Source organism: Littorina saxatilis, unplaced genomic scaffold (genome assembly GCF_037325665.1).
Source record: "Littorina saxatilis isolate snail1 unplaced genomic scaffold, US_GU_Lsax_2.0 scaffold_950, whole genome shotgun sequence".
NCBI classification, from domain to species: Eukaryota; Metazoa; Mollusca; class Gastropoda; order Littorinimorpha; family Littorinidae; genus Littorina; species Littorina saxatilis.
Window position 1 is genome coordinate 35,291 of NW_027126172.1, and position 16,710 is coordinate 52,000.

The 16,710-nt window shown below is 39.8% G+C and overlaps 2 long non-coding RNA genes across 2 annotated transcripts; both read left to right on the top strand.

Annotated features, from left to right (window-relative positions):
* Positions 1-218: 218 nt before the first annotated feature.
* On the top strand, positions 219-4,264 carry LOC138954635 (uncharacterized). The gene is made up of 3 exons (XR_011451914.1): positions 219-753; positions 1,348-1,483; positions 2,259-4,264. It is a non-coding gene; the product is annotated as an uncharacterized lncRNA (long non-coding RNA).
* Positions 4,265-10,578: 6,314 nt separating this feature from the next.
* On the top strand, positions 10,579-13,134 carry LOC138954632 (uncharacterized). The gene is made up of 3 exons (XR_011451912.1): positions 10,579-10,746; positions 12,504-12,596; positions 12,839-13,134. It is a non-coding gene; the product is annotated as an uncharacterized lncRNA (long non-coding RNA).
* The last annotated feature ends 3,576 nt before the right edge of the window (positions 13,135-16,710 follow it).

The following is a 16,710-nucleotide window of genomic DNA, read 5'->3' on the forward strand; positions in this document are numbered from 1 at the left end:
GGTCTTGATCACAGGCGGAAGGTATCGTCCACTGGTCAAACCTTCTTTGTATCACTTAGCTCCTAGCCGCAATCGGGATTTTTTCCACCCCATTTCAAAGGACCAGACCATGCTGTTTTAAAGGTTATTAGAACCACTAACCGATGACTGAAGGTTAGAGAATGCACCTGAAGATGCCAAAAATGTAAAGAAATTCAACGAATAAAATAAAAAAAATGTATACCACATCAAAATACATACCATTTTCGTTAGTTAATTTGTGTTTACTATGTGATTTTGTATGAATATTTTATTGAAGTACCGTTCAGCCTCACACAGCCTCCGCGCGCTGTGATGCGCAACATTTTTCAGTTCGGTCGTCGTACTTTACGCTCTCTTGCTCCGCGTCAAAGAAACTACAATGGGTGTTTTGAAAGAGCAGAGCTAGCTCTATAATTTCGTATATTTTGAGAACTGGAAAACAAAGTGACCAAAAATTGCGGTTGAAGTTTTCAAAATCAAACTACCGACAACTTTATCACACTGCCAAATGAAATACACCATTCGATTCAGCTCGAATTTTTCTTTAAACAAGCAAAAAATGAAGTCAGTCCGACATGTGTCCTCCGAGCAAGACGCCCAAAACGAGGCTCGAATAGCTTTGCCTGCAGTTTTGAAAATGGCGCCCGGTGGCTCAAGCCGCGATTACCGACTCAACAAATTCGACCCAAGCATTCTTTTCGTCCGGCACATCGATTCAAGATGTTCTGTTCGGTAAGTTTAGACATATTAAAGTATTGATTGAATGTTTTTAATGGCGGATGTACGAAATGACAGAAGGTATTTTGTACTGAATTTGACGAAGCGGTTCGACTTCGATGGCCTGTCTGTGTTTCAAGCGGAAGGGTTGTGTTACGAACCGCTTTCGTTTTTTTCTCTAACCCAATAGAATCTAATGACGAAAATAATCATTGACAATGTATCTAAAGATATAAAAAAAAACTATTTCTGGTGCATCTACGAAATGAAAACATTGCATATTGTTCAAAAACTGATTTTATTCAGGTCACGTAACTTCTTCTTTTCTTGCACCAGCTGAGTGGAAACCAAAAGTAGAATTCACCAGCTGACTCTGAGTCTGAGAACGTTTTGCGGACTCGCAATGTTTCGCACATGTATGTCGACTTATTTCGTGTGAGAAAACAGATATTACAGATATATTTTTTTATAAAATACTGGTAGCTGCTTTTTCATTTATTGAAAATGAAATAACTGACTTTTCTTCTTTGAGTTTGAATGGTGTTTTTCTTTCTGCAGAAGTAGTGTTTGATGTTATTGTTATAACTTACTTTTTGTTCTTTTCTCCAGATGACACACATGCACCAACAACTTGCTAACTATTTTCTTGCCTCTGGCCGTGGCAGACCTCCAAATCCACCGACCGGGGCTGACAAACAAGGTTTTGCTGCAGTTACAGAGGCAAAGTGGCAAGCCCTCTTCAGTGGTAAGTACTCGGTTGATCACAACTCTTTTTTGTCTTATAGATATGCTTATGTATTTATAAACAGGCTAGCAATCCTTTGCGTCTTTTCTTTATCCACTAAAATTAATTACAAAATAATAATAGACATTGATAATTTGTATTTATTTCTTTGGCTGTCCCTTTTACTATACTGCAGCATAGTTCATGCACTGGTATATTGCTATTTCATATGTTACGTGGATTTCCATTGGTCAATTGGGCAAAACTGAGCTCAGTGCAAAAGTGATATCGACGACATTTCCGTTGATATCAGTTTTGATATCGACGACCTCTTTATTGCTTCCCCACTTCAAAAACAAAAACACCTAAATTTTAAAACAAACAAATATATATAAAAATGTAATTATCCCAGAATTTAGTTGAGCAAGTGACTAAAGACTTTTTGAAAGAAAAAACATTTTGAAAAACTGAAAAGTACAAGAAAAGAGTGAACAAAAAGAAATGATAATCAGAGGGAGGGATATGGAACAGCCAAAACTGAGACAAATACTTTTGTAATTTCTTTACAATAAATACAAAATGTCCCGAAAATTAGCAATATATCTAACATTGACTGACTGTGTGACGATATCTTCTGCTATTGGTCTGTTTCGACAGTGATATCAAAATCTCGACCTCCAGTCTCGACTTTGATATCACTGTCTCAACAGACCATAGCAGAAGATATCATCACACAGTCCGTCAATATTGGGTAATATTATCTTTTGGAACACAGACTGATATTGACTTTTTTCAGGTCCACTCCTGGTTTGAGAAGCTCTTCCCAGAAGTTACCTTTCCTGTGGATCGGATTGGTGGTGTCATTGATCGCACGGAGAAGCAATTCAAGGAGCACCTCAGTGGGGAGACAGGAACAACAGCATTTCTTCAGGTTGTCAGAGATCTTGATTCAGAGATGAGATTCCCAAATTTTGACATAAGAGGGTAAAGGAAGTTTGGCCCTTTGCGTTGCCCCTTGTGGGAGTCAGGGGGCTGAAGCTGATGCGTTTTTAGCATTTACATAACAAAAAATTGCTCAGAAATGAGTCTTAGCAGCAGAATATTTTGATTAGAACTTTGGGCATTGTTCATGCATTTCTAGAATGAATCTCACAAATAAACAACAACAGTCACTGAAAATAACATCACACTCACAGACTGACAAACACAAGTGTGCACACAAGGACAAATATGTGGTCAAATGGTCTTTCAACACGCTCTTGCCTCTCTATTTGTAGCCCAGTACTTTATTACACCACGTGCATTGTGCCTTCCCCGAACATTCAACTTTTGAACCGAATCTCCGAGACGGATGGACAGTTTTCGTCCCTTCACTTCGGTAGTTATAATTTCGTCTTTCCACGCCCAAACCCATTTGTTCTTTAGCCCTTTATCAATCTCAGAAGCTAAAGCATGTTCTGTTTCTGCCAACAATCGCATTGACGACGCCATCTTGCTAAAGTGGCTGCCCGCAGTGGGGCACTGCGGTTATGAAATTAAAGGCCCCTCCTGTTTTTGGAACCGCAGGAGCTTTCTAGTTTGCTGTTAGGTAGATTTTTGGTTCCTCTTTCCTGTCATGCTCTCTTTTTCTTCATGAATTCTTTTCTTTTTTCTGCCTTCTTGCTCATTCACCTGTATTTTTTCCAAAAATCTCTTCTTTTGCCGCTTGTCTCGCGATTCATGTATAGTTTAATCTGTTAGTGTTCTGATGTAAGTCCAGCAGTAGATAGGTTAAGCCTATTTTAACATACTGGAAACTGGTAATCTTCCAGTAGGTATTAATTTAGTTTTACTAAAGCCTGCTGGGACACAAGTAATAGGTTAGTGCATTTGTAAACAGGAATCGCTTGACAAGTGGCCCCCTTCATCCCCCCCTTCCTCGTCCTGATATGGCTCTGCGTAGTCGGCTGGACGTTAAGCAACAAATAAACAAACCAAAAATTGCTAAAGTGGCTAAAGTCAACAACTAAATCAGCCCATTTAGGAACTTCCGCGATGAAGACACTGATGATGAGGAGAAATTTGTTCCCAAATGGACAGTTCGTACACGGGTCTAAAGTTCATTTCGTAGATTTTTGGTTTTGAGCTCGGCGGAGATTTTTTTGTCGGAGGTATTGTCGGTCCGGACAATCAAAAACCGGTCTAGTCTTTTGGGCGATTCAGTCATTGGCAGGTCAGATTTTTGATAATCAACCTCTACCCCCCCCCCTTTTTTTTCTCAAGGGATCTGGACGATTCAGGAAAACGGTCCTGGGGATCAACTTTTGAGCAGAATTCCGCGAAAAAGGGGAAGAATCTCATCTCTGTTGATTTTGTTTCTGATGCACTCAGCCACCTTGGGTTAAGAAGGGGAGAACTTCTTGGAGAGTGCATACACTACTTGGTAGGTATGCAACATATTATGTACTGGTTAGCCTGTAATGTACTGTCTTGATTTCATTTTCGAAATATAGTTTTTCATAATAACTATATCGCTGATAGCTCTACACTTTTACTTTTAGGGTGTATTGCAATTAACTTTGGAAAAAAGGTTAAGCAGCTGTTTATGTTTAAACAAAAAATTACTCACGAGACCTTTAGCTAAACCCATGTGACATTGGTAAAAAAAACCAGCATGAGCGATTGCTAGTGCTGGCGATCTTGTATTTCGGCAAAAAATTGTGAACTCTGATGAACTTGTTCGTCCTGATCGCAGGATACAGCTTGCTCTATTTAATCTGAATTTATGCCAAATGAGCTTTTATTAAATAATTTGAATTTAAACCAATTGTTTGTTTTACATTTGAGAATATGCGTCTGCATGTGTTGAACTGCTTCTGTCTCTAGTCAATTTAGAATGTATGTAGCACAATGGCCTGTCAGTGCGAAAGGATTTGCATGCACCCACAAGCTGGTTGCAGCATTTTTCTGGGAGGGTTTAGGTATATTTTAACTGGGACTTTAAACCATCTAAACAATGTTCAGGGTTTGGTAAAGCATTTCCTCCTGCATAACTGCAGTAAGTTATCACTCATCACTAGGTTGCAGCTCACTTGCTGTGAAATTTGAAGGTCGTTGCTTGATGATTTCATGGACATCGCAGTAAACCGTGACAACTGCACAGGTAGCTGCAGCTGGCTCAAGGAAAGCTTGTACGTGGTAAGAATTTGGAGGACAGGCCAGGGATATCCCGGCTCACCCTGGTCGTTGGTAGCTATAGCTGTGACATGGTCGCGGATATATAGCTGTGACAATCAGGAGCAGGTCCGGGTTACCGCGGCTAGCTGCGACCTGGTCGCGGCTAGCTGTAACCTGCTTGGGTCTATAATAATTCATCGTGGCTTGCCACGACTAGATCGCAGCTAACTGCGACTAGATCACAGCTAGCTGCGACTACATCACAGCTAGCTGCGACTAGATCACGGCAAGCCGCAGCATGATCCCAGGAACATCGCGGCTAGCTGTGACCTGGTCGCGGCTAGCTGTGACCTGGTCGCAGCTAGCTGTGACCTGGTCGCGGCTAGCTGTGACCTGGTCGCGGCTAGCTGTGACCTGGTCGCGGCAAGCTCACAGTAAGGGGTCCAGGACATCGCGGCTAGCTGCTGCTAGGTCGCGGCAAGCTCGCAGGGAACATCGCAGCTAGCCGCGACCTCATCACATCAAGCTCGCGGGTGGGATCTCCATATAAGGATATATAACTACATCGCAGCTAGCAAACTTAATTTGCATGGTAAATTACGACCTCGCAGCGAGGCTCGCTGCGAGGCTCGCCACAGGGCCTTTTTTTCTGTAAGGGATTCCTTCACCACTCTGTCTTCGCCTCCCTCTTTACCACCATCATCACCCCAGTCACCGTTAAATGCTAAGTCATGCACATTGTTTACATCTTGGTACATGCCTACAGCACCATCCTTCGCACAACCCATATCTCCAGGGACATACAAGCAGCATCATCACTTTCACAACCCTTATCTTCAAACGCATGCACATTGTTTTCTTCTTGGTGCGAACACACAACATCATTCTCACAATCATTCTCTAAATCATGCACATTATTTTCATTTTGGGGAATAAACCCAGCATCATCATTCTCCCAGCCCTTATCTTCAATAGTATGCACGTTGTTTTCATGTTGGGTCATAGCCACAGCATCATCATTCTCCCAGCCCTTATCTTCAATAGTATGCACGTTGTTTTCATGTTGGGTCATAGCCACAGCATCATCATTCTTCCAGCCCTTATCTTCAATAGTATGCACGTTGTTTTCATGTTGGGTCATAGCCACAGCAACATAATTCTCGCAACCCTTATTGTCAGAATCATGCACTCTATTTTTATATTGGGTCATACACACATTGTCATGAATATCACTATTGCTGCTGATATCGACGAAAATGTCGTCGATATCACTTTTGCACTGAGCTCAGTTTTGCCCAATTGCCCAATAAAAGTCTACGTAACATACGAAGTAGCTTCTTCTTCTTCTGCGTTCGTGGGCTGAAACTCCCACGTACACTCGTGTGTTTTTTGCACGAGTGGAATGTTACGTGTATGACCGTTTTTACCCCGCCATTTAGGCAGCCATACGCCGTTTTCGGAGAAAGTATGCTGGGTATTTTCGTGTTTCTATAACCCACCGGACTCTGACATGGATTACAGGATCTTTTCCGTGCACACTTGGTCTTGCGCTTGCGTGTACACACGAAGGGGGATAAGTCACAAGCAGGTCTGCACATAAGTTGACCTGGGAGATCAGACAAATCTCCACTCTTAACCCACCAGACGGCAGAGACCGGGATTCCAACGCACGACCTCCCGATTAGGAGGCCGACGTCTTACCACCACGCCACTGCGCCCGTCTGTACATGATGTAGCAATGTTTGTTGTTGTGAGAGATGGTGGGTGGTGGTGGTGGCATGAGGCGTGCGGACCATGATGAGCTGTGTGGTGCAGCGTGATACTCCTTCAAGCCTGTCTATAAAACCAGTCACCTCATTAGTCGTCCCTTTAACATCATCACTCTGATATCTGTCCTGTAACACGGCCACCACGCGCCGCTCCAGGCCGGTCACACAGTGATACAGCGCTACTGTCACTGTGTCCGTTGCCGCCACCGCCACGTCGTGCACAGCTCCCTCCCACCTCGCCCTGTTGTGTATCCAGTCTTGTCTCCCCAACACACTCACCGGTACACCTGCATCCTTCAGTCCCTGCACCACGCCGCTAGCTGGTGACGTCACCCGCCCTCCCTCATCCGTGACGTCATCATGTAGATCGCCGCTTCTGGTCAGGACGAACACGTCGCGGTAGCTCAGCTGGGAGGGACTGTTGGCGGCGCTGCTCCCTGCAGGGAAAAGACCGTCGGAACAGTTAAATAATCTTGTTTGATACATGTTCATGTATGGATTGTTAGCAAACATTCGTTACATTTTAAGACACAACCTATCCGTGTATTTATTTGTTTTCTCAAACTCACACACACACCAGCCTGCATACACACTTTTTTAAATTTTTATAAAATCATAATAAAGTCTGTACATTTTCCACACAGACAGCGTAACTTCGACGTCATGACGTAATTCTGCATTTTACGTCAATACAAATGGCGTCATTTTTTCCCTACCAGACTGACCTGACTTTGTATTTCTTTTGCAGTGAGCGAAGACTTTCCAATATATTCTCGATGGGGGGGGGGGGGGGGGGGGGGGAGTAAAACACCATTAGGAAGCGGGAAGGTTTACCCTTCACTCAAACCTACCACAATCATCATCAGATATCTTGGTCCGAGGAAAAAATAACAAATAAAAAATCTTAATAAAAAGTGTAATTATAGTTTTATTTTGGTTCTTTTTATTTTCGCACTCAACTTAAAAAAACGCATGTTTAAATAACGTTAATCTAACCATTATATTATGTTTTTTATTTGGTAAAACTGACATTAGCCGTAAACGTAAAATTACCTTTAATTTAATGTTATATTATGGTTTTGTTTTAATTAACGTTAATTTAACGTTAATTTAATGTTAAATTAACGTAAAAAGTTAACGTTAATCTGATGAGCAAACTTGGAAACCAATATCGGGCAGATATCGGATATTGACGTTAGCCGTAAATGAAAATTAACTTTAATTTAACGTTATATTATGATTTTGTTTTAATTAACGTTAATTTAATGTTAATTTAACGTTAAATTAACTTGAAAAGCTAACGTTAATCTGATGAGCAAACTTGGAAACCAATATCGGGCAGATATTGGCAGAGAGGGCCAGAAAATGGACACAAAGGAAGGCCAGAAAAGTCTTTGGGGCTGAGGGAGGGGAGGTAGTCAAGCACCCCCACATAAGCAACGACGGCTGGTGCCTCACCGCTGATGGTGTACACCTCAGCGAGTGGGGCAACAAACTCTTTGTTGCCAACTTAGAGAGACAGCTCACATGTATAATTAGGGCGGGCAGAAGTGGGGTAAATTGCTAGCAATTTGTTGGCATAACCCCGGCGAAACGGTCAAGAACAATTCTAGAACCATTCAAGAAACGTTCATGAATATTCATGAATTTATATTCTAGAAGTTTCTTGAATTATTCATAAAGATTAAATGAGAATTCTTGAATTTTAACTAGAATATTTCGATGTTTTAATTGGTAAGGAATATTCTTGAAAAAGGACTTGAATAATTCTAGAATATTCTTGCCTACTTGAAGAATATTCCTAACATTATTCTAGAATATTCCTGACAATATTCTAGAATATTCCTAACAATATTCTAGAATGATCCTAACATTATTCTAGAATATTCCTAACATTATTCTAGAATATTCTTAACACTATTCTAGAATAATTCAAAAAAGTTCAGGAATATTCATGAATTTATATTCTAGAAGTTTCTTGAATTATTCCTAAAGATTAAATGAGAATTCTTGAATCTTAACATTTTTCTGGAATATTCTTGAATCCTGTTAACTTAAGTATTCTAGAATATTCAAAACTAGGTTGAAGTTCTACTTCTAGTATACTCTCAACACAATTTTCAGAATGATCTTGGAATATTCTGTGCTGGCATTTAAGAATAAATCCATTAAGAATATATTCTTCATACAAATCAGAATGATAGTACAATTATCTAATGACTAATAACAGAACAAGAATATTTAAAGTGATTTTTTCCTCCATCTAGATACAGCAGACAAAACAAGATTTCATTCAATACTTTATCACATGTAATTTAACTACTCGAAGGATGATAAATCGGTGATGGTTATTCATTTGGCGAAGAACCTTTCCACTGGTCACACCGGGTGCAGTCTGAATACTGGAGCCGATGCTTTGCAGGTTGCGGATGCCCTGTAAAGTGTAATGAAAATACAATTTTAAAAGTCTAAATGTTTCTTTGTGGTGCTTTTTTTCATCATGCTTAAAGAGTCAATAATATGGTCAGGAATCTGTCAAGGTGTCCAAATGCAAAATTCCTGTTCTGGATACTTTTATTACTATGTATTTTGTTCCGTTTTAAAATGACTACAAAATAAACAATACAGTTATGAAGTATTCTTCATGCAGATTCTATCCACACCAAATGTATGTATCAGTCGCCTGGATGCTGAGAACATTAACTGTTCAAGAAATGATGGTTACAAAATCGAAAAATGTTTTGTGAATTTTGTCAAATCAAGTGTGCCATGTCAATGTTTTTATCAAATAAGTCACCATTCATAAAAGTATTGAAACAACTAAATGATAACTTTAGTTAGCTTCATTTCCAGAAATGCCATCCAGAGAGTTTTTGGGGACTGACATGCAACGGGCCAGGAATGAAAGAAATTACAGTATTTAACTAATTTAATTTTCAAAGAGACTTTTTGTTGCGATTCCAAGCCATTTTTTTCTTCAGTTTAGCCGGAATAATTCATTCATCATGTTTTGTGCTTTCATTTAATTATCCCAAATTTTGTTGTGAGAAAGGTTTAAATCAATAAATGTTGATAACTTGATTGCCTTCACTTAATTACCTGAGTGAATCTCTTCTTGCATCACTATTCCCATGGCCTTGACTGGCTTGAGCACCTCTTCAAGCTCTTGAAAAGACTTGCACTCTCTGACAAGATGTTGATGGGTTAATGGTTTGCAGCTTGTTGCCTTTTGATGCAGGCTCTGTAAAAATGAGAAGTGATCAAATTAGAACAACCATTATAAATTTATATATATATAATTATAAATGCTCAAGTTTGAATATATATTTATATTTACTAATAAGGGGTAAATACTGAACTATTTACAAACAATACTAATAGTAATCATCTTTGTTCATGCAGGAATTTCTATAAGTATAAATATATGTTCCTGACCAAACTCAGTCTCCTGTAAAGTCTTGTAATTGACTAGCTAATACTCAGAAGACAATTATTTGAAAAAAATAAAACAATTTAGTGCCGGCTTGCTGACTATTAGTATCACTGTCAGACACATATATATTACAATCAATGAATGATACATGTACATACATGTGCAAATTACACTTACAGTTACACAGAGACTGAAAAGAATAGGTTTGAAAGGGCTTGAGTAAAAAGTCATGCAATCCTACCAAAACAAATGATAGTTCAAAATAAACAAATCCTATAGGTCTAACTCAACTGATTTCACTTAAAATCTTGCAAACAAGAGAGAAAGCATTTAATTGTTATTCACTTATTATTGTAAAAAAAATTAAAAAAATAAAAACCTAAACCTAGATCAGTATATGTCACCTAAAACAAACAACAATATCAAACATAAAAGAATTTTTATAAAACACCTACCTTTGTTTTTCCTGAGAAAATCAGGATACAGCTTGCTGCCACTCAAGAGAGATCGCTGAGTACCCATGGTGCTTTCAGTTTCACTCATCTGTCATTTTTGTGTCTGGCACCTCCAAGTTCAAACTCTTGTTTGGGATGAAGAATACAGCATTTCTTCATGTCTAACAAGTTGACAAATCGGTGGCATGCCATTTTTTCAGATAAATGGAGATTACAAAATCTTTCTCAGTTCTAACAACGTGCTTCTAAAGAATTTGGCGCCTGGTTTCTTAGCTTCCGGTGCCAGAGTTTATCCTCCGCAGTTACTTCCCTTAAAAGCAAAATGGCGACGCTCTGTAAGTACACCATGAGGAAAGGGGACTCTTTGGAACGAACTGCTGCAGCTAGAAACCTTTTCTCTGTTGTCTTTGTTGAAGCACTTTTGCATCAAAGCAAGACAACATTGATCCATGCATCATTTCCATGAACTCAGTAAGTATGTTTTGTTTTTGAGTCACTTGAGAAAAAGTGACTCTATGTAATCGGTCAGTGTTAGTCTGTCCGGCCGGCCGTCCGTCCGTAGACACCACCTTAACGTTGGACTTTTCTCGGAAACTATCAAAGCGATCGGGCTCATATTTTGTTTAGTCGTGACCTCCAATGACCTCTACACTTTAACGATGGTTTCGTTGACCTTTGACCTTTTTCAAGGTCACAGGTCAGCGTCAAAGGAAAAATTAGACATTTTATATCTTTGACAAAGTTCATCGGATGTGATTGAAACTTTGTAGGATTATTCTTTACATCAAAGTATTTACATCTGTAGCCTTTTACGAACGTTATCAGAAAAACAAGGGAGATAACTAGCCTTTTCTGTTCGGCAACACACAACTTAACGTTGGGCTTTTCTCGGAAACTATAAAAGTGACCGGGCTCAAATTTTATGTGAACGTGACTCCCAGTGACCTCTACACTTTGACGTCTGCTTTGGTGACCTTTGACCTTTTTCAAGGTCACAGGTATGTCTTGAAGGAAAAAAATTGAAATATCATATCTCTGAAACTATTCATCGGATTTGATTCAAACTTTATAGGATTATTCTTTACATCAAATTATTTACATCTGTAGCTTTTTACAAACGTTATCGGAAACACAGGGGAGATAACTAGCCTTTCCTGTTCGTCAACACACAACTTAACGTTGGGCTTTTCTCGTAAACTATAAAAGTGACACAGCTCTAAGAGTAACAAATGTTAGTGTGTCTACTGTTAATATGATTGCTTCGAAAAAAATTAATGATGCTAGTTTATGTGAATTAAGTTATTGATGGGGTTTGTTTATGTGAGATTAATGAGAGTATTTTTAATGCCAAGGTAAATATTTTGTTGCTCGATCCATGCAATCTCATTCTTCAGGTATGCATTGTGTTGTGAATAGCAATTTCTTCCTGTCCATCTGATGCCTCATATAATATTCAGAACTGCGAAAGTGACTCGATCGAGCGTTTGCTCTTCTTGTTGCTTGTTTTATTCAACAGGTGGTACAGATGTAAACATGTGTGTCACTGTGTGACTGTGAAATCGAAACCAGCCTTCAATTTTAAAAGTTTCTTCTTCGATCTGACACATGAGAAATGGCAGATGTATAAAACTTAACTGCATTTTAAGCAAAAGTACTGTTTAATCATGTGATGATTTGATTGTTGGGTTTAACGGCCGCCTTTCTGTGTCAGTGTGTCATTGTGTCGTCTGTTTGCAAACAGAAAGTCTGCCGTGATTTGCGTTCTGCTGGCACTGTTGGACAGAATAAACGAAACCTGTTGGTTTCAAAGTATAAATTATAGACTGTAACTTCTGCTGAATTTGTTTGAGGTTTGGAACTCACAGATTTGGTATAAATTTGCCGCTAGCAAACTGACTGGTTTGGTCAAAATTGAAAACAGGTTTCTGAAAATGAAATTGAAAAAAGTGCTTCAAATTGTAAACATGCCTGTGGGTATTTACAACAATGACGATTATAACAAATATTCCGAAAGTGTATTGATAGAATTATGTACTTTTATGTAAAAAGGTAACATTAACCATTGCATCAAAATTGGTTTGATTGATTGATTGAATGACATTAATGACAAGCAATACGTTTGTAAGTTTTCTGTTCACATTCACTCTAGTTATGATGATGATCTTTGGAATGTCTGATGTTTGAGTTTATCCTTTGTTAAAACCTTTTTTTTGTTTCTTATTTACTAGGTCCAGGAAAGAGGGGTGAAGAAGATATCTGGATGAATTCTCACTGGAAGTACCATGAAGCACATCATAAATAAAATATCACTGGAGGAAAAGGTAAGAGTCCTGTCAACGAACTGTGGAAGTAATTAATCAGCCAGTGAATGAATTAAATCAATTAATGGGCAAAACGTCTCAGAGAAAAATGGCTTATTTCAGATGAAAATGTGTTTTCATCAATACTATACCATATTTACATACCAAAAAGAACAAACTGCGGACATTTAACTCTTCATTTTTGTTCCTTTCTAAGTTTTTGAATGAATGATTTTTTGTAAACTGTAGGCATTGTGTTTCAGGCTTTACAGGACACAATGTTGCAAAGCTTCAAGCTGATACTGAGCCTTCTTTTGAATCAAATCCACCATGCTCTGCCACAGACTGACAGTGAAGTTGGCCAAGGGAATCATCCAACAAGGGATGCTGGTGACAGTGACCTTTCCTGGAGAAGCGGTACCGCATCCATGCAGTTCCAGTAGTTCAGAAAAGTGATGACAAATGTTGAAGACACATTCTGCTTGTGAACATTGTTAGCCCAAGATCGACTTGTCATCTATTTCACTTCTTTGTGACAATATAACATTTGAAGAATGAACCAAGTGTTTGTTTGGCTTTATTTTGTAGTATAATTCGAATGTGTAGCAAACACAACCAAAACTATAAGTGGAGAACAAAAAATTAAATTAAAAGTGTTTTAAAAATAAGGGATCACAGTTCTTGAACTTTGAAGAAGAATGTTCTTGAATAAGATCATTCTTGAAAAAAAATATTCTAGAACATTGTTGCTGTTCTTGAATTTTGTTCGATATTCTAGAATATTCTACAAGCCAAAAAATTCTAGAATAATGCCAGTAGAAAAATTCTAGAACATTCTAGAATATTCTTGAATAAAAAAAAGTTCTTGAACAACGTTTCGCCGGGGAAGATAGACATGGCCACAGGCGAAAGTAATTCTGCTTGGAAGCACACACTATTCAGTAACTTTAACGATATCTGCAGGATCAGTAACTTTAACGATATCTGCAGGATCAGTAACTTTAACGATATCTGCAGGATCCTCCCAGGATTGAGCCCTTACAAAAGGCCATGTTGTTGTGGTCTGGTTCAGTGGAGGAGGGTCCTGTGGCTGCACCATTACCGACCTGTATCCATTGCTAGTCTTTCTCACCCTGTGAGAGCCAGGGGTTGACGTGCTAAACAGAGTGATTTGGTTGGTGTACACCACCAGATTACTTCTGCAAGTATAGTACGTAATGGGCAAAACAGAGCTGAGACGTCAGTCAGGGGCCTGCTGATTTGCTGGTACAGATGAGGGCAATTGGATACAGAGAAGCGGAGGGGGTGCATTTCTAAATTGTGTGTTTAAAAAAGTGGATAATTACTGCCTGTGGTTATGTCTATCTCCCCACTCTGTGCCCGATTATGCCAAAAATAATAACCGGATAAAACAGCAATATGTTTTGTTTTTCATTTTCATTTTCATTACTTTATTGTCCAATCGCTGGGAAATTCGGGTCGCTTCCTCCCAGTGGAAAGCTAGCAGCAACGGAGTCGCGCTACCCAGGTGTCTGCGTGTTTAGGTGTATTCAGCCACCTGCACTTATGGCAGAATGACCAAGGTCTTTTACGTGCCATTGTGATGACACGGGGGTGGGACATGGCTTCCGTCTCTGTGTCTGCACATAAAGTTGACCCGTGTCCGTCCCGGCCCGAATTCGAACCTGCGACCTTCCGATCACAAGTCCAGTGCTCTACCAATGGAGCTACCAGGCCCCGGTATTTGTGTCAGAGGAATAGTGATTCAGAACAGCTAAATGTTTGGTTGTACATGTATAGACAATTTCACCCTGGTCAGGGGGTTTTGTGCTTGAAGAGGAATGTACAGCAGCAAGTTTGTTGCTAGTGGAATTTTGAACCCCAGTCAGGGGAGTTTGTTGATGTGTGGATACACATGTGTATATACCAGTTCAATAAATGTTTGAACTGTTACAGTGGTCGCCGCTTAATAAAGCCACTTCTGGACCGACGAAAAATGGCTTTAATAAGCGGCGGATTTATTAACCGGCGGTCCAGGAATACGTCATTTTCGAAAGAACAAAAAAATCTTCTCTTTTGTTTACGTCATTCAGTCACTTTCTTTCGTCATTTACACTTGTTTGAATCTAAACAAAACTTCACGATCGGGATGTGGAACTTTTGTTTTAATTATGTACATGTACGTGTACTTTGATCACTTCGGTACATCAATAATTTCATTGTCACCGTCACGAATCATTACTCAGCAGAGAAGAACGATTTTATGAGTGTTTGTTTGTTGGTCGTCTTCCACATCAGAGCAAAATAATGTGAGCTTTAGTCACACACTACGTGATTTCTCTGAGAAAACTGGCTTTAATAAGCGGCGGGTTGGTTTTATTAACCGGCTTTTTCTAATACATAAGATATAGTGAAAAATCCGGACCGTCTGAAATCGGCTTTTATAAGCAGCTGGCTCCATTAACCGCGGTTTTATTAAGCGGCGTCCACTGTACTACCAGTGTTAAGTCTTAGATTGTGCGGTATGAGGATGGAAGTTGTGTGTAAATATGTGATAATTGGTGTCTGGACATAACGTTATATTATGATTTTGTTTTAATTAACGTTAATTTAATGTTAAATGAACGTAAAAAGTTAACGTTAATCTGATGAGCAAACTTGGAAACCAATATTGGACCGATATCGGGCAGATATCGGATATTGACATTAGCCGTAAATGAAAATTAACTTTATTTAACGTTACATTATGATTTTATTTTAATTAACGTTAATTTAATGTTAAATTAACATAAACAGTTAACGTTAATTTGCATGATGAGCAAACTTGGAAACCAATATCGGACCAATATCGGGCAGATATCGGATATCTTGGTCTGAGATATCCGATCAAATCCGATATCGGACCGATATTGAGCCGATATTGTGTGCTGACTGGGATCCTCATCATCCTCATCCTCATCCTCATCATCATCATCATCATCATCATCAAGCTACACATAGATGTGTATTGTCTATACATATCTCTGAGCCACACAACTTACCCACACCCAGACGACTCAGCTCGGCAGCGATATCCTGACCACACTGTGCGCAGTCCAACGGCCACCGACCTGTGTGAGCGTTGCCATGGTGACTCAGCCGTATCACGCTCAGCCCGTCCCCAGGGGCAGGCACGCCGCTGTCGCTGTAGTCGTGGACAGCATTAAACCTGTGAATCACGGGCTGTATTTCACGGAGGACGGCGGGCGCCGAGCGGAGGGGGACAGTGAACACCTGTGTCTGCAGTGCTGGGGGTACATCGGTGTTCACAATACCGGCACACCACAGGTACAGGTGTGGTACTTGCTGCGCTAGGCGTGTTACAAGGCGTGTGTGACGGGGACCATGCTCTTTGCTGTGACACAGAATGGAGACATGTTGTCAGAGATGTGTGTCACACTCACATGAGACATGTTGTCAGAGATGTGTGTCACACTCACATGAGACATGTTGTCAGAGATGTGTGTCACACTCACATGAGACATGTTGTTAGAGATGTGTGTCACACTCACATGAGACATGGTGTTAGAGATGTGTAACACTCACATGAGACATGGTGTTAGAGATGTGTGTCGCACTCACATGAGACATGGTGTTAGAGATGTGCGTCACACTCACATCAAGACATGGCCGTGTTAGACATGTGTGTCACACTCACATGAGACATGTTGTTAGAAATGTGTGTCACACTCACGTGATACATGGTGTTAGAGATGTATGTCAGATTCACATGAGACATGGCCGTGTTAGACATGTGTGTCACACTCACATGAGACATGTTGTTAGAAATGTGTGTCACACTCACGTGAGACATGGTGTTAGACATGTGTGTCACACTCACATGAGACATGTTAGAAATGTGTGTCACACTCACACGAGACATGGTGTTAAACATGTGTGTCACACTCACATGAGACATGTTGTTAGAAATGTGTGTCACACTCACGTGAGACATGGTGTTAGAGATGTATGTCACACTCACATGAGACATGGCCGTGTTAGACATGTGTGTCACACTCACATGAGACATGTTGTTAGAAATGTGTGTCACACTCACGTGAGACATGGTGTTAGAGATGTGTGTCACACTCACGTG